This window comes from Pithys albifrons, chromosome 7, assembly GCF_047495875.1.
Source record: "Pithys albifrons albifrons isolate INPA30051 chromosome 7, PitAlb_v1, whole genome shotgun sequence".
NCBI lineage: Eukaryota > Metazoa > Chordata > Aves > Passeriformes > Thamnophilidae > Pithys > Pithys albifrons.
Window position 1 is genome coordinate 61,447,519 of NC_092464.1, and position 19,857 is coordinate 61,467,375.

Consider the following 19,857-nt stretch of genomic DNA (forward strand, 5'->3'; position numbering starts at 1 on the left):
TCCTGCACTGGGGGCACAATGACCCAGAGATGAGGGGAGGGACCTGAACAGCTCTGGAGTGACCCCGAGGAGGAGGGCTGGGCTCTGTGAGGGATGTCCTGTGGCACAGGGGCTCAGGATCAAAGTTAATAAGGACAACAGGACATGGGGCTGCCTTGGAGGGAGTGTGGCCACCCAGACAAGGGAGGTGTCACCCCCTTTGAATGAGCCCTGGGGTAACACATCTGGACTGATGTGTCTGGGTTTGAGGTTCCCCATTGTGGAGGAATGAGGAAGAACTGGAGATGGTCCAAGGAAGATCTGGTTGGGCATTCGACAGGCTCCCCAGGGCACTGGTCACAGCACTAAGCCCGATAGAGCTCAAGCAGCGCTTGGATGATCCTCACATGGTGAGACTCTTGGGGATGGTCCTGTGCAGGGCTAAGGGTTGGACTCAATTATCCTTACAGACCGCTTCCAACGAAGCATATTCTGTGATTCTGCCAGGATGACAGAGCTTTTCTTGGTACTGGAAAGAGAAAGAAAGTCACAAAGTGCAGCTTAGGAGTTTCTGAGTAGAAGGGAGGAAAAAGAAATGTCACTCAGAGAGGAGCCTTGTGGTGCAAGGTTTCACCATGAGGGAGTCAGTATCATCCCATGGCTTTGTGTTCCAGGGAACAGCCAGAGATTGTGCAGAGACATCACTGAGGGCACAGAAATGCTGCTGGGAGGGCTGGTGGCAAAGCAGGATGGGTGTGTGCAGCCTGCAAGGCCAGAGGAGCAGCAGGGACAGGGCAGGACATGCTGCAGGACAGATGGCCAAGGGCTCTGGCAGGGGTGGAAGGCACAAAGGCACCCAGGCCTTTGTCCCCTGGGCTCTGGCAGCTGCCTCTGCCACTGAGAACAGCAGAATGAACTTTCCTTTGAGGGTTCTGGACTTTGTTTCTTCCTCACCTCTCCCTGAGGAGGCTGGGAGGGGTTGCACAGGTATTGACATTTGTTGTTCCTCCCTCTCCCATCCCACTGTCCCACAAACAGCCCTGAGCCACCTGTGAGGGACAGGACCTGCTGTCCCAGGGCCTGGGGCTCAGGCCTTGGCCTTTGTGCTTCCTCCAACCAGCCCAGGGTTTTCTCAGCATTGCAGGTGCCTGCACAGAGCCTTTGTCTCCCTGCAATCAGGGCCCCCAAGGATCTGCTCTAAGGAGTCCCTGGGGAGGCTTTGTCAGTGCCTGCTCTCAGTGGGGCCATTGGTGCTTCAAGGGACTTGGAGTTTTCCTTCTGACTTCTTGAGCCACTTTTTCAATCTCCTCTCACTTCCCGAGAATCATGGACTCATCTCCAAATACACAGTGTGGCTCATTAAAACACAGAAGAAAAAATTATTTCTCTTCCTTTGTCTTCAAGTCTTGAAGACCTGTAGTAAATGGAGTTTGGTAGTTTAAGTAAGAAGGAAAAGTTCAAAGTGAACCTCAAAAAGCCCATATATTTTTGAAGGAAAGGGGATGATTTACAGAGACTTGGGATGGAAGAGGGTCAGAAAGCAAAGGGTTTGCATACAAAAGGGGGAAAAGGGATTAATAGCACTTAATCATTGACCAATGTAACAGTTATCAAGGGATTACACAGAATTTGCTGCAATCTCAACAGTGACTCAATTATAGATTCACAATAACAACATTCACATCACAGTCAATTCACACACACAAACACAGGCAGAGATGTGTGAACAAAACAATATCTGTGTGTGTAAAGGTGCCCACCCAAAATTCTCCTTGTTGTCAGTGAAACTCTCCCAGGGACCTGGGATGTGGACCTGGGGACATTGGTGGACTTGGCAGTGCTGGGTTATGGTTGGACTGGGTGACCTTGGAGGGCTTTTCCAACCCAAGTGATTCTATGATGCAATGACTCATCACCTCTATGATTCTGATAAATCCTCTCCTGCAATCAACACACATCCTGAAAATTCTCATTCTGACATGGCAGAAATTGTATTGACATTTCATTGAAAGTATTGAATCATTTCAATTGATAGAAAGAGGTTACTGAAAAATCAAGATATTGAAGGATACTGTTTGGGTTTCAGGCTGAGCTGCACTGACTGACCATCAGTACCCAGTGCTGCTGGAGGCTCAGGTGTATTTGAGGTCCTTCCCTGGCACTGGCAGCTGTCACAAAGGACCTGCAGGACATCAAGAGCTTTTATGGAGCTGCAGATGGAACATGGGCAGAGGGTCCCAGGGAACCTACATAAGAGCATCAGGTATTTGTGTCCCTGTAACACAAGGAGGAGAACTAAAAAGAATATTAAGAGCTTAACATTTGTTTCCCTCTGGATGATTTTTTGTTACATTTCTGCCTAGAACTGTTCTCAGTGCCCCAGTTAAACCCTTCCTGCCCATCACTGCCCCTGCCCCACCTCACACAAGGCGTTCCCTGAGGTTTCTGAGGTGGAGCTCTCTCACCTGACACAGGGGAGCAGTGACCAGTGTCAGTGACACCCCTGGGGTTTGGATGATCAGCTTTGCACTCATCTCACACATCTCTTACAGTGGCTTCCTGTAAGACTCCCTAAATCATCAAAACACTTTTCCTTTCCATCCCCTCCAGGGTACAGGATGTGTGACACTGACTTGGGAGATGAAATAGGTGGAATGGTCTCACTTGGAGCTCACAGGAGGCATCGAGCTCACAGTCCCTTGTCCTGCTGAGGGAATTCAATCCTCTGAACACCTCCTGGGAAAGCAGCAAGGAGGGCTCTGGGCACTGCAGGAGACTCCTGGAATGCATGAAGCAAAACTTCCTGACCCAGGTCAGGAGGCCTTTCCAGGCGGGATGTGTTACTGGATCTTTGGTCAGCAAGGCAAGTGGTGACCAGTGGTGTCCTGGGCTGCCTCCAAAGCAGCCTGGGAAGCAGGGGAGGGGGATTCTGCCCCTCTGCCCTCTCAGGTGAGACCCCACCTGCAGTGCTGTATCCAACTGTGGGGTCTCAGCACAGCAAGGACTTGAACCTGTTGGAGTGAGTCCAGAAGAGGCACCAAGATGATCAGAGGGATGGAGCAGCTCTGCTGTGAGGAAAGACTGAGAGAGCTGGGATTGTTCGGCCTGAAGAAGAGAAGGCCTTGAGGCGACCTAATTGTGGCCTTCCAGGACCTGAAAGGAGCCAACAAAGAGATGGAGAGAGACTGTTTACAAGGGCCAGGAGTGACAGGACAACGAGGAATGGCTTCACATTGAAAAAGAGTAGGTTTAGATGAGGCTTTTGGAAGTATTTTTTTCCTCTAAGAGTGCGGAAGAACTTTCACAGGTTTCCCAAAGAAGCTGTGACTGCCTCATCCCTGGAGTGTTCAAGGCCAGATTGGACAGAGCTCTGGGCAACCTGGTCTAGTGGAAGGTTCTTATATTCATATCACTGGGGATGGAACTCGGAGATATTTTAAGGCCCCTGAAATTCAGGATATTTTATGACTCTGAGTTTCTTGAGGCAACTGTGAAAGATCCCAATGTTTTGATCTCATTGGGGAAAATGTCACCTTCCAAAAAGGGGAATTAAAAGCAGGAATGCAAAAAGACCCATAAGATCCAGCCCCATAGAAAATGACATTTCTTATGCTGTGGGTGCAGAAGGCAGTAAGTGTTGGGTTGTGCCTCAGAACACTCAAGCAGATCTAATCAATGCAGCCACGAGCCAAGGCAAACACTGAGCAGAGTGAGGGGCAGTGAGTGGGGGTCTGACATGCAGAAGGAGCAGATTGCTGGGGGAGGAACTGCCTTTCCTGTGCCATGACCAGGGCACATCCCACTGCAGGAAAAGCCCCAGGCCAGCCCCAGCACATTGAAGGCCACGGGCACAACTCAGAGTGACTTGGTGGCACCTCTGCCAGGGAGAGCCTGAAAGCCCAAATGCATCTTGGCAGCAGCAGGTCCTGCCAGTCCACGCCCAGGAGCCCTCCCTTGCCAGCCCAGCCTGGTGGGCAGCACTGCAGAGCTGCTGGTTAAGGGTGTTCTTTCTTGCTGGGCTCTGCAAAGCCACTTCTGCTACAGGAGCCTCATGGGGAAGCAATTGGGCCCCAGCAACTTGGAGACAAGATATTAATCAATACCTGCTCATGTTGTTGCCAAACCTCTCTGAAATGATTGGGGTAATAAAACCCCCTAACACTGCATGTTTGGTGTTAGAAAGGAAGGCATCACTTTATTCCCATTCTCTGTGTGTGTGTCCAACAGAAATCCTTGCACAGAGACACCAATGCATCAATTATTCACCTATTTATAAATTTTTACCAAACAAAGAAATCAATGTTCATTGGTTCTAAATGACATAATTTTATTGAAGTAATTTTGAGTTGATATTGAATTAATTTTTATCTTCTATTGGTTATGGACTCCTCCCTCTCTGTGCTAATTAGTCCATATTTTTAGTCTTTTTCTCCTTGTTGGGACTTTTCATCACATCTACTAAGTCCTTGTTAGCCAATTTCTTCATCTGCTGTTTTCTGCAAATGTCCCTGTGTTCCATAAATTCTGCATTCCAGATGTCCAACATCAACAGTACATCTTTCTATCCCAGGCTTTGTTCATCAAAGCATATCAAGGTTCACTTAACAAAACTTAGAGAATTAGTACTTTTCCCAAGCTGTGTTCTCACAGTGGTAGGTTAAATTCTGCTGAGTGCTGGCTGAAAGAGATTTAAGGCCCAACACACAACTTGTCTTTAATTCAAGCAGTTCATTAAAAGGCTAATCAAAACCATGATGATATTAGAAAAGTTATATCATTTCCTACAATCGAAGCAGAGACCTGAGGGTGGCAGAGGAAAGAGGAGACTCAGGCCAAGGAGATATGGCTGGAACGTGGTGGTTGTGAGGTCACTTCCACTGCAGCAGCTTGGGTGGCCCTCAGGAGACCTTCTGGCCAGGGAACATTGTGAGGTCATCCAGCACATCAGGGAACCCACACAACAGAAATTCCATCTGGGGAAGGTGAAGGAGTGGGGCAGGTGGGAGAGCCCCCCAGGTTCTGATTCTGGGGGCAGCTCTGTCACACAGCCCCACCAACCCTGGCAGGCAGGAAGGCAGCCTGGGCTCGTGGCCACCCTGCTCTGCACTGGCCCTGAAATTGGGGAAAAAGGCTTTTCCTCATCTCCAGGCTGAGCATTCCCTGTTTCCCTCAACATCCCTTGTCATTCATCCTCTTCACATGCCAGCTCCAGCCAAACCTTCCCTCCCTCAAAAAACCAAGTCACCATATTTAATTTTTTATTTTGCAGACTCTCCTTGCTGTCACCTCTTGGCAGTGGCTTCATGGCCCCTGTCACAGCCAGCCCTGGCCCTGCACTGACCCAGCTCTGCTGCCCCACAGATGCTGCATCAGGAAGGGAAGGCCCATGGGGGAGGGAAATGCACAGGGACTCATCCTGGAAAGGACCTCGGGCGGGTTGTGGGCCAAACCAAATACAGTCAGTGGAGAAATGGACACAAGGATGGGGTGTTTGTGTGCTCTGCCATGTCAGGAGAAGATGTAGAGCTCCAGGGACAACCAGACAATGTGGAATTTTCCGGAGATGATCTCAGATAGGGGCTCCCAGGCCTCTGCCAGTCACTGGTTACTCTGGTTTGATGGTCACAGGTGGTTACATCCACCCACGCATACACCCACCAGTCTCACCAGTGTCTGGGCCCCCAAAGAACGCAAGATCTGATGATCTGTGGCTCCAACTCCAGTGGCAGGCACTTGGATCTCCCTGCAAACCCAGGGCACAGAGATCCCCTGTCCCAGAAAGTGGGGCGGTCCGGACTGCACACAAGGAGAAAGGAATTTCTGCCCAAGGGCAGTGCTGTGGTGCAACACATCCCCCTGAAGGAGTCTGGATCAGTCCAAGGCTTTGTGTGCCAAGGCAGAGCCAGGGAGGAGGGAGAGATGTCAGTGCAGGAAGGGGCCAGGGAGGTGGGGCAGCCGGGGGATGCCGACAGCCTGCAGGGAAAGGGGCAGGGCATGGACACCGTAGGACAGCCTGGGCTGGAGAGGAGACAGGGATGTGCAGAAGCTGAAAGGCCCCAAGAGAGCCAACTTGTGCAGGCCTTTGGCCATGGCTGCTGTGTGTGCCCCTGATGGCATGAGGAGACAAGTAAGCCTTGCAGCCCTGGGGCCTCATTGCCTCCTTGTCCCTGCTCAGCAGCCTGGGAGGTGCCACCCCATCCTCCTGCCCTTGGCATTGCACATCCCACATCCCAGTGCCCCATGAAGAGCCCTGAGGAATGAGGGAGGGAGAGGATCTCTCTTCCCAGAGGCTGGGGGTCACGTCTGTGACCTTTGGGTTAATGAAATGCTTCTTACTTTCTCAGCATCAGAGTGACCTTTCTTTCCTAGTCCATATTTGTCATCATTGTCTCTTTGTTTTCTAACTGGAATCTGGGGACACTTTCTCAGTTATGTCCCTCAGAGGGACCCATTAACAACAAAAGAAACTTTAAAGTTTGATTCTGACTTGGGTTTCTCAAGAGGTTCCTGCAACTTTCCTCAGGGTCTGAGGTTCAGGGACTCAGCACCAAAGCCCCCAGAGGGCCATTAAATGCCCTGGGCTGTTGCTGTGCTGCTGAGCTGGGCCGGGCTCCTGGCACACAGGGAGCTCCTGGCAAGCGGGCAGCGCTGCAGAGAGACAGCTCTGCCCAGGAGCAGCTCCTGTGCACAGCCCAGCAGGGCTCAGGGCACTGCCTGCACACACCGAGGGCAGAAAAGCAGGGCAGAGAGAGGTTACACACAGTCTGGGATGTGAGGAAAGCTGAGAGGAAGATCCACAGAAGAGGAATCTTTCCAGGCTTTCACAAGGTAAGTCTGCATGAAGGGCAATGTATGTGCAGTTTGTGGGAAGATCTCCCAACGCTGGCACATCCCACAGCCTGGGGGGTCTCTAATGTGGGATATCACAGTTTCTCTGGTGCTGAAGATGAGGACGGGCTGCAAAGCAGGGACTCTCTGCTGCACCATCCCAGGGACATCCCAACAGGGTTCCCTCTTCACAGACATGGCTGTAGGGTTTGAACCCTGGCTCTGCCAACCAGGCTGCCCCAAACTGTCCTGCAGAGCAGGGTCCTGCACCCCAGGATGCTCTGCCAGGGCAGGAGCTCTGCCACCTGCCAGGGACAGCTCTCAGCTGGTCTGGGGAGCTCCCTCAGTGCTGGGGGAGAGGCTGTGGGTGGAAAGAGCATACCCTGGCAGGGCAGGGCAGGGCAGGGCAGGGCAGGGCAGGTTTATTGAGCTATCAAGTGAGAGTTTCATAGGTGAGGACTGCTTACAGAACCAGAGCACTCTGGGATATTTTCCAGGTGATACTTCAAGGACAAGGTGAAAGGAGGGATTTCTATCAGGCTCTCAAACCACATACCTGGTGGTTTGTGTTGCAGAGGGAACACTGAGGAGCTGCACAGGGGCTGAGAACTACCTGGCATTCTTGGTGTCTGGGAGGTGGCACAGCTGGCTCAGGGTGACAATGCCCTGAGTGCCCACCTGGTTCTGCCCTGGCTTCTCCCAGCTGGACCCTCAGTGTGCATTTCCTTTTTCCTCAACTTGCTCATGTTGCTGGGGTTGTTTCCTCCTTCTCTCAGTCTGACTCACTGGGAATGGGAGTTCAAGCTACAGAGTCAAACACTGATCCTGTGATCCCCCTCAGGCATGTGGGTCCCTGGGAATGAGACATTCCAATTTTCCTCTCACCTGTGGGGCTGTCAGTAGTGAATTCTGTGTGCCTGGAGAATGAGGTGTGTTTCCAAGAATCAAACCCCATTGCCAGGACACTTGGCTCTTCTCTGAGATGTCCTTACAAGCTGGGAGCTGCCCTCAAGAATGCAAATCACCATCATAGCACAATTGTGTTATCTGAAATCCCCAGTGCAGAGGGGCAGAGATGCTGTGCCCATCCCAGGAAATGCTGTTGAGTTGGTGAGATGAGCCATGTGTGTCCCTGAGACCTTGAGCCAGGCTGAGACATTGAGTGGTCTGTGATGGATCTCTCTGCTCTCAACAGCGTCTGGTGGCATTTCAGACAAAAATGGGAGTGTGATCACTCTCTGTCTGAGGAAGGTCCAAGTCCAGGGCAGCTGGAAGAAGGCAGAGGGACAGAGCAACTCCCCTCACTCTGCACTAAGCCACAGACAATCGTCCTGTTTGGAAGCCCTGCTCTGCTCTTCCTCAGGGCATCACAAATGCTGAGGGATTTTGACATCCAGGAACACTCCACAGGGAAGATGAGGGGAGTCAGAAACAAAACACTCAAACCTCTGAAACTGCCTTCTGGAATCCTGAAATCTTCTCAAAACTGGGAGTGCAGATGCCCATGAGAACTTTTGCTTTAGGAGCAGTTTCATCTGACACAGCTGAACACCAGGATGGGCCCTGCCCCCACCATGGCCATGACCCCCCTGGAGCAGAGCAGGGCTGACCCTCACAGCCAGTGGGCAGAGGGGCTGCTCCTCATGGAAATGTAGTGAGCACCAAGCTGGGCTCCAGCCATGGATATGAAGCAAAGTTTCCTGAAAAAGGAAAAGTGAGGAGTGTGAGCAGAAGGGAAAGGGGTATTGGGACATGGCTGTGATTATTCTCAGAAATATCTCATCTGATTTGTCACTGTTATTTCCTCCTTGGACAGTGCCCCACCTCCAGAAGCAGCAAATGCCCAACAGCAGCTCCATCAGCCAGTTCCTCCTCCTACCATTGGCAGACACGCGGCAGCTGCAGCTTCTGCACTTGTGGCTCTTCCTGGGCATCTTCCTGGCTGCCCTCCTGGGCAACGGCCTCATCATCAGCGCCGTAGCCTGCGACCACCACCTGCACACCCCCATGCACTTCTTCCTGCTCAACCTGTCCCTCACAGACCTGGGCACCATCTGCACCATTGTCCCCAAAGCCATGCACAACTCCCTCTGGGACACCACAACCATCTCCTTCATGGGCTGTGCTGCACAGGTCTTCTTCCTTATTTTCTTCATTGGAACAGAGTATTCGCTTCTCACCATCATGTGCTACGACCGCTACGTTGCCATCTGCAAACCCCTGCACTACGGGACCCTCCTGGGCAGCAGAGCTTGTGCCCACATGGTAGCAGCTGCCTGGGCCAGTGGCTTTCTCAATGCTCTGCTGCACACAGCCAATACATTTTCCCTGCCCCTGTGCCAGGGCAATGCCCTGAGCCAGTTCTTCTGTGAAATCCCACAGATCCTCAAGCTCTCCTGCTCACACTCCTACCTCAGGGAACTTGGGCTCCTTCTGATTACTGCCTGTTTAGTGTTTGGTTGTTTCATTTTCATAGTTTTCTCCTATGTGCAGATCTTCAGGGCTGTGCTGAGGATCCCCTCTGAGCAGGGACGGCACAAAGCCTTTTCCACGTGCCTCCCTCACCTGGCCGTGGTCTCCCTGTTTCTTAGCACTGATGCGTTTGACCACCTGAAGTCTCCCTCCATGTCCTCTCCAACTCTGGATGTGGTGGTGTCAGTTCTGTACTTGGTGGTGCCTCAAACACTGAACCCCCTTATCTACAGCCTGAGGAACCAGGAGCTCAAGGATGCTGTGAGGAAAATGATGACTTGATACTCTCCAGAAGCATAAAACTGTTGTTTCTGTTGATGTCTGCATAGCATTGGGACTGGAACTCATTACAGCCCCATCCTGTTTTCTCAGTATTTTGGTGGGGGTCATGAGATAAGTTTGTGCACAATTAAATTTTTAATTATCCTCCTTTATAATGTAGTATGTTTCTTTGGAGTTTGACCCAGAGACTGTCTAAATGAGGATTTGTTCCACTTGAGTCGTTACACAAAATAAAGGACAGTGCAGTGACTTGTTTGATCCTTCTTCTTAGGCATTCTGAAAGGACAGTTCACTGCAGGACAGTGCATGTTTACAGAGAGGAGGGGACTCTTCAGAGCTGCCCTTTCTGCTTCCACACTCTCCTAAGCCAAGCACTCTCCAAGGCCTTGGTCCTCTGCCAGCTTGGTCACATCCTGCTGTGTGTCCATCCTGGGCTCACAGGCAGGGACAGGCCATGGGCACTGCTGGGACACAGCTGGGCTCCACAACAGCAGCTGCATCAGGAAAGGGGTTCTCCTGAGGGCAGGGCAGGAAGGGTTTGGGCTTCCTCCGAAGTTGTTCTTAAGAACATGCCTAAGGAAGAGACATTCAAGAGGCTACTTGTGCTGCTTTGTCTGCCCATGGCTCAGTGTGATGAGATCAGGTTCCCAGTGTGACTTTCAAAGGACTTAGTTTTGGTTCAGGTTTTCCTTGTTGGTGGCCAGAGACCATGCAGATGAGATTAACCTTCCTGGGGCTCAACAGCTTGTGACAGGGCTGATGGCAGGAAAGTGGTTTGCTTAAGACACTTTGGAGCTGCCAGGAGAACACGAGACCTGCAGCAACAGTGTGAGCAGGAGCTGACAGTGAATAGAGCCCAATGAGAACAGGCCTGTCCAGCTCGGTGTCACCCAGACATAATATTCTACATCTGAGTGTGAACTGAAAAAAAAGACCTCTGCAACCCCAGGGAATACAGCAGGTTGAGGGAAAGGAGTTTTGGGATTCATTTTACTTTCCATAAGCATTCATAGTCTGGATCCAGCACAGCCCCCAGACCCATCTCCCAGCACTGGAACAAGGCAGGGCCCCTCTGAGCACCCTCCATGACCACACAAGAGCTTGTGTGGCAGGGGGTCAGTGGCAGGGACCACCATCAGCTGGCTCTGCCTCCCAGCCTGACCAGCACAGCCCAGCAGAACCCCCCCATGGCCCCAGGCACTACAGCCCATGTGCCCTGCAGAGCAGCATCCCCAGCTGGGGGGCTGTGGGGAGCACGGGGAGGGGCTGCAGGAATGGCTGGTCAGGCCAGCACAGACGTGTTCCCCTGGGGAAAGGCTCTGTGGGGAGATGGGATGTGCCAGGAGAAGAGCAGGACAGGCTGTGTGTGCAGAGGAGCCATGGAAAGAGGCTGCCCTGTCCCTGTGGCTGCAGGAGATGCCCGACCTGAAGATCTCCTGAGCATTCCACAGACAGGGTCACTGTCCCTGACCTCCATTTCCTCCATTTCTCGCTGGAGGGCCAGACATGACTGTGCTGCTCTGCCGGGCTGGGCCAGGCACAGGGAGATCGGGAGACCAGGAGGAGGTTGGACTGGGAATGGCCAGGAAGAGGGAAAGCCAAATGTTGAGCTGAAGTGTGTGAGTGTGCAGGGTGAGGGCTCTGCAGGGCTGAGGTGCCTCCAGCCCCGGGCAGTGGCAGCAGGAGCCCAGGGAGACACTGCACCTGCTGCCAGGAACTGTCTGTGTGTGTGCAAGGGAAGGACTCGTGTCTCTGAACAGCCCTGGGGGTGTGAGCAGGGCATGAGCCCAGCTCAGGTGTGGGCACCTGTCAGAGCCCTGACATTTCTGGGTGTGACTGCAGGAACAACCTCCCTGTCCCAGGGACATTTATCTCACCAGCCTTGAACATGTCCATTGCAAATGTCCATGTCTCCTCCATCCCTCTCCTCTGCCTTTATGTCCCTTTCTTCCCACACCAGGATTCACCCTGGGGGAATCTCCCCTGTGCAGTCAGAGAGGCTCTGTAAGCAGGAGTGACAGTGTTCTCCAGAAGGTGCATTTGTCCCCTTTGACATGGCCCAGAGCTCAGGACTGTGAAAACATTTCGAGGCACACACAGCTTGGAGAGATCTTGGAAGGCAAATTGGGAGAGGAAGAAGAGAAGAGGCAAAATTAGGGATATGAAACCAACCCAAAGAAGTTCAGTAGCTCCTCTGAGCAATGTTTCTGCATTCAAAACACTGGTAGGAAATGTACTCTGATAAATAGCTGCACAAATATTTTCACATAAACAGAGAGTTAATCAGATTAATAGAACAAGTGTGTGGTGTTGTCAGTAAAAAGAAAATTATGAAAAAATCTTGAAATTAAAAATAAACAGCACATCATAATGATAGGCAAGGAAGTCTTCAACAATTACCAGGATTTCTTGTCTGCAGAGGTTTCAACTACCTCCCAAAACCCACACTCCTGGCTTCAGGCCATGACTTCCCAGAGCAGTCACAGAGTTGGCCACTGCCCCAGAGATGCCCCAGGGCAGCTCAAGGACCCAAGTATGAAAAGTCCCCCAGAGTGTCTGTGAGCCCGTCTGGAGCAGGAGCTGCTGGGCAGGAAGGACCAGCTGGGGAGGGGCAGGGAATCCCCCCCTGCAGCACTGCTGGCCAGGCTGAGGAGGTGTAGTAGCTTTGGCTTTAGTCAGCATAGGTCCCCATGTAGGCCTCAGTTTTTAGCAGGCCTCAAAGGTTGTGACACAGATTAGAGGGGACAGGTATCATCTGACTTAAGCAGCCATAGAGGTATTTCATATCATCTGACATCATCAGGAAGTGTCGGGGAGTATAACAAGCAAGGTGGGAGGAGTCTCTGGGCTCTTCGGTCCATGCTTCTGACCAGGACGGTTCCCGCTCCCTGACTGCTGATATCAGGCCCTCCTGCCGGTCGGCACGTCTGCTTAGCTGGGGACGTGAGCACATTCCTGTTAATTCCTCTTTCCCTCTTGCTGGGAGGTTTCCTCTGGGGAGGGGGTTTGGTTGGTTTGGAGTTTCACCTGTTAGCTGGGGCGACCTCGGTGAGCCTGTTGTTGTTTCCTGTCACCATGTGCTATTTCATATTCTGTGTTAAGCTCTCCTCTTCTCTGTATAACTATAAAAACCTTACTGTGTTTAAAGCCTCGTTTCTGCTGTTTTCCCTCACTCTCCTGCTCTGGGAGTGGACTTTTTGACTGGGTACCAGGCAGTTGGCATTTTGCCAGCTCAAACTATAACATTCTTTTGGTGCCAAAACCCGGGAACTGACCAAGGGTGTTGGCAAGTTTCCCGGGAGCTTGGCTGTGTTCCCGGGGATTGTTTAGGTAAACTAGTGTAGATTATCTTCTGTTTTGGGAACACGTTGGGCATTGAACGTAAAACAAAATGGAGAGCAAATTGGTAATAGGCCTTTTGTTAACACCTTTCTTAGTTATAACTGTCAGTTTGCCTGTGTTAGTGCTTATTCAATTTCACATGGTGAGAGCTACTCTGCCTGGTACAACCTTTGACTTCAATTTTCTTTTCTCCCTCCAAGATCTGCCTGATTTCAACATAGAAGGTTTCATAGCAGGAGCATACACAGTTTTTGGGGATTCTTACTTGGTGTTTTTGATGACAATCGTGGGACTGGTGAAAACCCTAGGTGCATTGATAGGTTTGAAAAAGGTGGTGTTATGCTGGTGGTTTCGGTTCAGGACAGAGCAAGCTTCAAATCGGGGTTTTAATAGACCCTTATTGGGACGTCCCTTGAAGAAGTCACTGCCTGGGTGGCAGGGAAGATGGAGTAGCCTGGGCATGTTAATAGGACGTTTGGCACCTCCTGTTACCTGGCAATTTACTCCGGAGGAGGTGCTCGACCCTAACAAGCTGGCACATTGCCTGGAGGAAGGATGCCTTGCTTATTCTGACCCAAACCACCAGCTGCTTGCCTTCTATTGGGGTTTGGCCCATGCCTACCGAGCTGCAATAGAGCATTGCCAAAAAGGTACAAGGGAGGACACAGGGACCCAGATTGTGGAGGACACTACAAACACCCCAAACCAGACAAGTACCCAGATCAATCAGCAAAAAACTATTATTGCTCCTGTAGTGAAAAGGAAGTCATGGATAGGGACATCAGAGGGAGCAACAGTAGGAGAAGGAGCTGGTGAGGGGACAAGTGCGAGTTTTTCGACAGATGATACAGGTGCAGGGCCTTCAACAGAGGGGGCCAAACAATCACCCGGGAAACAGGAACGGCCAAGGGAAATTAGACAGGAGACCATAATATCCAGATCACTGACCCCAGCAGAACTTCGGGACATACGGAAGGAATACAGGCGCCTGCCTGGTGAACGAATTCTTACATGGGTGCTCCGATGCCGAGATGGAGGAGCTGGGTCTTACGTGTTGAATGGTCAAGAAACACAACACCTGGGCACTATTGCAAGAGATGATAAAATTGAAAAGGAGATGGCAAAGACAGAGGGCGATTGCAATTTGTTGTTGCGACTCTTTGGTGGTGTGACTGGGGCATACCCGTATAGGGAGTCTTTACAGAGTTCCCCACGGAAGTGGACAACCATAGATGAGGCCAGCCAATACCTACGGGAACTGGCGCTGTTAGAGCTTCTCTATGGTGATCCTCTGGACGGACTTGCTACCACTAACCCAGAGCATGTCCCCTGCACGATGCCGATGTGGAGGAAAGTAATACAAGGTTGCCCTCCATCGTTAGTCAGCTGCCTGCTAACAGTTCTTCCCAAGAGTGGTGACCATGTACCCCGGACAGTGGGTGACATGTGCAGTTGGCTACGGACTATAGAAGAGGGGCTTGACGCTCTACGGGCTGATCTTCCAGACTCTAGGGGCAGCCCTAAGTCTCGTGGCCGACAGGTCACTGAGAGAAGGGTGCCCTCCGATGCCTCTGACGAAGACAGAACCGAGGAAAGGCCACGGTCTCGGTCTCATTTTCGATCCTGGTCTCGTCCGCGTTCCCCTCGTAGTGCACACGAGAAGAGAAGCCCCAAGAGTAAGCCCCGTAGTGAACGTGGATGGTTGTGGACTAGTCTACGTGCACTGGGGGAAGACATGGAAAGGTGGAACGGTGAGCCTACCTTTAAGCTCGGAGCCCGGTTGCAAGAGTTAATAGAGAAGAAAGCTGGCAAAAAGGCTGTCCATATAGTTGAGGCAGAGACCCCGCAAAGGAAACATCGGTCCCCGAGACGTAAAAGGAGAGACTCCATCACCTCCGATGGAGGAGTCTCTGATAGAACATCACTGAGGTCAGATAGCGAGTGCTCGGAGCAGGAGCAGCAATAGAGGGGCCCTGCCTCCGGCCAGGAGGAGGAAAGGGACAATCGAGTTTTCTGGACAGTGTGGGTTCGATGGCCTGGCACATCGGCTCCTCGGAGATACCGAGCTCTGGTCGACACTGGCGCCCAATGTACATTGATGCCGTCGGAACATGAGGGTACAGAGACTGTTTCTATTTCTGGAGTAACCGGGGGGTCTCAAGACCTATCGGTGGTAGAGGCCGACAGGAGCTTGACAGGAAACCAATGGGAAAAACATCCCATTGTGACGGGGCCAGAAGCCCCTTGCATCCTGGGTATAGACTACTTGAAAAGAGGACACTTCAAGGACCCAAAGGGGTACCGGTGGGCTTTTGGTGTAGCCACGGTGATTGAAGACAAGTCCAAACAGTTGTCTGCTCTTCCTGGCCTCTCAGAAGACCCTTCTGCTGTGGGATTACTCCGAGTCAAAGATCAAGAAGTACCGATGGCCACCACAACCGTACATAGGCGACAGTATCGGACAAACCGAGATGCTGTGACCCCCATCCATAGGTTGATCAAGAAGCTGGAAAGTCAAGGGGTGGTCAGTAGAACACATTCACCCTTCAACAGCCCCATTTGGCCTGTACGCAAACCAGATGGAGAATGGAGACTGACAGTGGACTATCGTGGCTTGAATGAGGTCACGCCACCATTGAGTGCCGCCGTGCCAGATATGTTGGAGCTCCAGTATGAGCTGGAGACCAAAGCAGCAAAGTGGTACACCACTGTTGACATTGCTAATGCGTTTTTCTCCATTCCCTTGGCCGCAGAGTGCAGGCCGCAGTTTGCTTTCACCTGGAGGGGCATCCAGTACACGTGGAATCGATTGCCCCAGGGGTGGAAACACAGTCCTACCATCTGCCATGGGCTGATCCAGGCCGCACTAGAGAAGGGTGAGGCCCCAGAACACATCCAATATATTGATGACATCATCGTATGGGGAGACACAGCAAAAGAAGTATTCAGAAAAGGACAAAAGATCATCCAGATACTCCTCGAGGCTGGTTTTGCCATCAAGAAGAGTAAAGTCAAGGGACCTGCCAGAGAGATCCAGTTCCTAGGGGTGAAATGGCAGGACGGGCGTCGCCAGATTCCAACCGACATCATCAATAAGATTGTAGCAATGGCTCCCCCGACTAGCAAGAAGGAGACTCAAGCATTTCTGGGAGCCATAGGCTTCTGGCGAATGCACATTCCTGAGTACAGCCAGATTGTGAGCCCTCTCTACTTTGTGACCCGTAAAAAGAACAATTTCCAATGGGGTCCTGAACAACAACAGGCATTCAGGCAGATCAAGCAGGAGATTGCACATGCCGTGGCTCTTGGACCTGTCAGGACGGGGCCAGATGTACAGAATGTACTTTATTCCACAGCTGGAGATAAAGGTCCCTCCTGGAGCCTCTGGCAAAAAGTGCCTGGTGAGACGCGAGGGCGACCACTTGGTTTCTGGAGCCGAAGCTACAAAGGCTCTGAGGCCAATTACACCCCTATGGAGAAGGAAATCCTAGCGGCGTATGAAGGCATACGAGCAGCCTCAGAAGTCATCGGTACCGAAGCACAGCTTTTCCTGGCACCTCGACTACCAGTGTTAAGCTGGATGTTTAAGGGAAAAGTGCCCCCTACACACCATGCCACCGATGCCACGTGGAGCAAATGGATTGCTTTGATTACGCAACGTGTTAGAATTGGGAGCTCGAATCGCCCTGGAATTTTAGAAATCATTACTAATTGGCCTGAAGGTGGGAACTTCAGTCTGGCAGAGGAAGAAGGGGAGGAGTCAGTGAGTCGTGCTGAAGAAGCTCCACCATATAACCAGCTGCCAGATGAAGAGACGCACTACGCACTTTTCACTGATGGTTCCTGCCGTATCGTAGGAAAGAGCCGGAAGTGGAAAGCAGCTGTGTGGAGTCCCACCAGACGGGTGGCAGAAGCCACTGAAGGGAAAGGCGAATCGAGTCAGTTCGCAGAACTCAAAGCTGTCCAACTGGCCCTAGACATTGCAGAAAGAGAAGGATGGCCAAGGCTCTACTTGTACACCGACTCATGGATGATAACAAATGCCCTCTGGGGGTGGCTAGACCGGTGGAAGAAAATGAATTGGAGACGTAGAGGGAAATCCATCTGGGCTGCAGATCTGTGGCAAGACGTTGCTGCCAGAGTAAAGAAGCTGTACGTGAGAGTCCGCCATGTAGATGCCCATGTGCCTAAAGGTCGAGCTAATGAGGAACATGATAATAACAGACAGGCAGACCGAGCTGCACAGATCGAGGTGTCACAAGTAGACCTAGACTGGCAGCAAAAGGGAGAATTGTTCCTGGCTCGATGGGCCCATGATGCTTCAGGCCACCAAGGCCGGGATGCAACTTATAAATGGGCACGAGACCGAGGGGTGGATTTAACCATGGACGTTATCTCTCAGGTTATCCGCGATTGTGAAACCTGTGCTGCCATTAAGCAGGCAAAAGGTTGAAGCCCCTTTGGTATGGTGGACGCTGGGACAAGTATAGATACGGAGAAGCCTGGCAGGTGGACTACATCACATTGCCACAGACCCACCAGGGTAAGCGCCATGTGCTTACCATGGTAGAAGCGACCACCGGATGGCTAGAGACTTATTCGGTATCAGATGCAACAGCCCGGAACACTATCCTGGGCCTTGAGAAACAGGTCCTGTGGAGGCATGGCACTCCAGATCGCATTGAGTCAGATAATGGGACTCATTTCAAAAACAATCTGGTGGCCACTTGGGCATGGGAGCATGGTATCGAATGGGTATATCACATTCCATATCATGCACCTGTGGCTGGGAAGGTTGAGAGGTGCAATGGACTGTTAAAAACAACTCTAAAGGCACTAGGTGAAGGAACTTTGAGGAACTGGGATAAGCACTTAGCCAAGGCCACCTGGTTGGTCAACACTAGAGGCTCTATCAATCGAGCTGGTCCTGCCCAAACAGAATCCCTCCACACGGTGGATGGAGACAAAGTTCCCGCAATTCACCTGAGAGGCATGTTAGGGAAATCTGTTTGGGTTACTTCTCCCTCGGGCGAAAGCAAACCCATTCGTGGGATTGTTTTTGCCCAAGGGCCTGGGAATACCTGGTGGGTGATGAGACAAGATGCTGAGATCCAGTGCGTGCCCCAAGGCAACCTAGCCTTGGGGAAAACCTAATTGTGTGCCTTGAGTTGTGTTTTGCAGGAAACCAGACACCGGATGAGAAAGACCCAAACAAAGCTGATACTGGTATCCCATGACGTCCAACGATAAGGCAGCCCTAACCTGTGAACCAGTCCTGAACTTGGAACGGTGACTTTAACCAAAAGGCAAAGGACCCAAGCTGAACTGATGCTGGTGCTGATCCTTGATGAAAGGCCACCTGCCTCGAAAGACTGCATATGGACTATACATATATGCATATAAGCACGGGAAAAAATAAATGATTACTGTGGGATATGGGCCGTTGATGTCATATGATATGAAATAAGGGGTGGACGTTGTAGTAGTTTTGGCTTTAGTCAGCATAGGTCCCCATGTAGGCCTCAGTTTTTAGCAGGCCTCAAAGGTTGTGACACAGATTAGAGGGGACAGGTATCATCTGACTTAAGCAGCCATAGAGGTATTTCATATCATCTGACATCATCAGGAAGTGTCGGGGAGTATAACAAGCAAGGTGGGAGGAGTCTCTGGGCTCTTCGGTCCATGCTTCTGACCAGGACGGTTCCCGCTCCCTGACTGCTGATATCAGGCCCTCCTGCCGGTCGGCACGTCTGCTTAGCTGGGGACGTGAGCACATTCCTGTTAATTCCTCTTTCCCTCTTGCTGGGAGGTTTCCTCTGGGGAGGGGGTTTGGTTGGTTTGGAGTTTCACCTGTTAGCTGGGGCGACCTCAGTGAGCCTGTTGTTGTTTCCTGTCACTATGTGCTATTTCATATTCTGTGTTAAGCTCTCCTCTTCTCTGTATAAATATAAAAACCTTACTGTGTTTAAAGCCTCGTTTCTGCTGTTTTCCCTCACTCTCCTGCTCTGGGAGTGGACTTTTTGACTGGGTACCAGGCAGTTGGCATTTTGCCAGCTCAAACTATAACAGGAGGGTCCTCTCCAGCACAGCAGAACATCCTGTCCCCTTGGGGGCTGGACTGTCAGGTGTGTTCCCAGAACTGACTGGCCAAGCTGGGCAGGCAGATGCTCAGGGGTCATGAAGGGTGTCACAAAGCTGAGCCCAACCAGCTGAAGGATTTGGGGAGGTCAGGAGGAACTGGGACAAAAGGGATGGGATATTTGGGGGAGGGAAGGGGGGCTTGGCCAACAGAGAGGAAAGATTTTGCTGAGGTAAAACCAAGTTCAGGTAATGCTGAGGGTGTTGAAACACTGACTGTGCAAACACTCATGATGGACCTTTACCTATAATTTGTCTACCATTGCAACTTCTGTTGGGATGTGAATATAACTTGATACTCCTCATTTCACCCCCAGCAATCTTCTCTCAGGAACCAAAGGGACCCTGGGACTGCAGAAACTCATGGAATAAAGGGGCCTTTGAGACCATTTAGGTCCTTATGTAGTAAAAAGAACCCTGGGACACTGTGGAAAGCCTTGGAACCAATGGGCCATTCTGACACTTGGGAATCTCACGTAATCAGAGTTCCATGTTGACCCTGCAGGACCTCAAGGAAACAGAAGCCCACTGTGACCCTGTGGAGCCTCATGGAATCCAGGGATCATTGTGACACTCCAGGGCCTCATGGACTGCAAGGAACCCTGGGACACTGCAGAAATTCATGGAATCAAGGGGCCATGATGACACCGCAGGGTCTCATGGACTCAAAGGAATCCTGGAATATTTTGGAATCTGATGGAATCATCGTGCAATTGTAACACTACAGAAACTTATGGAACCAAGAGGCAATTTTGACCTTTCAGGGCCTCATGGAACAAAAGGGACCCTGGGACACTGTGGAAACTCATGGAAAAA

The 19,857-nt window shown here is 51.4% G+C and overlaps 2 protein-coding genes across 2 annotated transcripts in view; one reads left to right on the forward strand and one right to left on the reverse strand.

Annotated features, from left to right (window-relative positions):
• LOC139673846 (class I histocompatibility antigen, F10 alpha chain-like) overlaps positions 1-18,731 on the forward strand; it is a 327,584-nt gene extending 308,853 nt beyond the window's left edge. Inside the window, exon 8 of the mRNA XM_071559721.1 lies at positions 18,085-18,731. The gene's annotated coding sequence lies outside the window, so the exon portion shown is untranslated. The remainder of the gene's footprint in view (positions 1-18,084) is intronic.
• LOC139673812 (zinc finger protein 91-like) overlaps positions 1-19,857 on the reverse strand; it is a 311,195-nt gene that overhangs the window by 204,331 nt on the left and 87,007 nt on the right.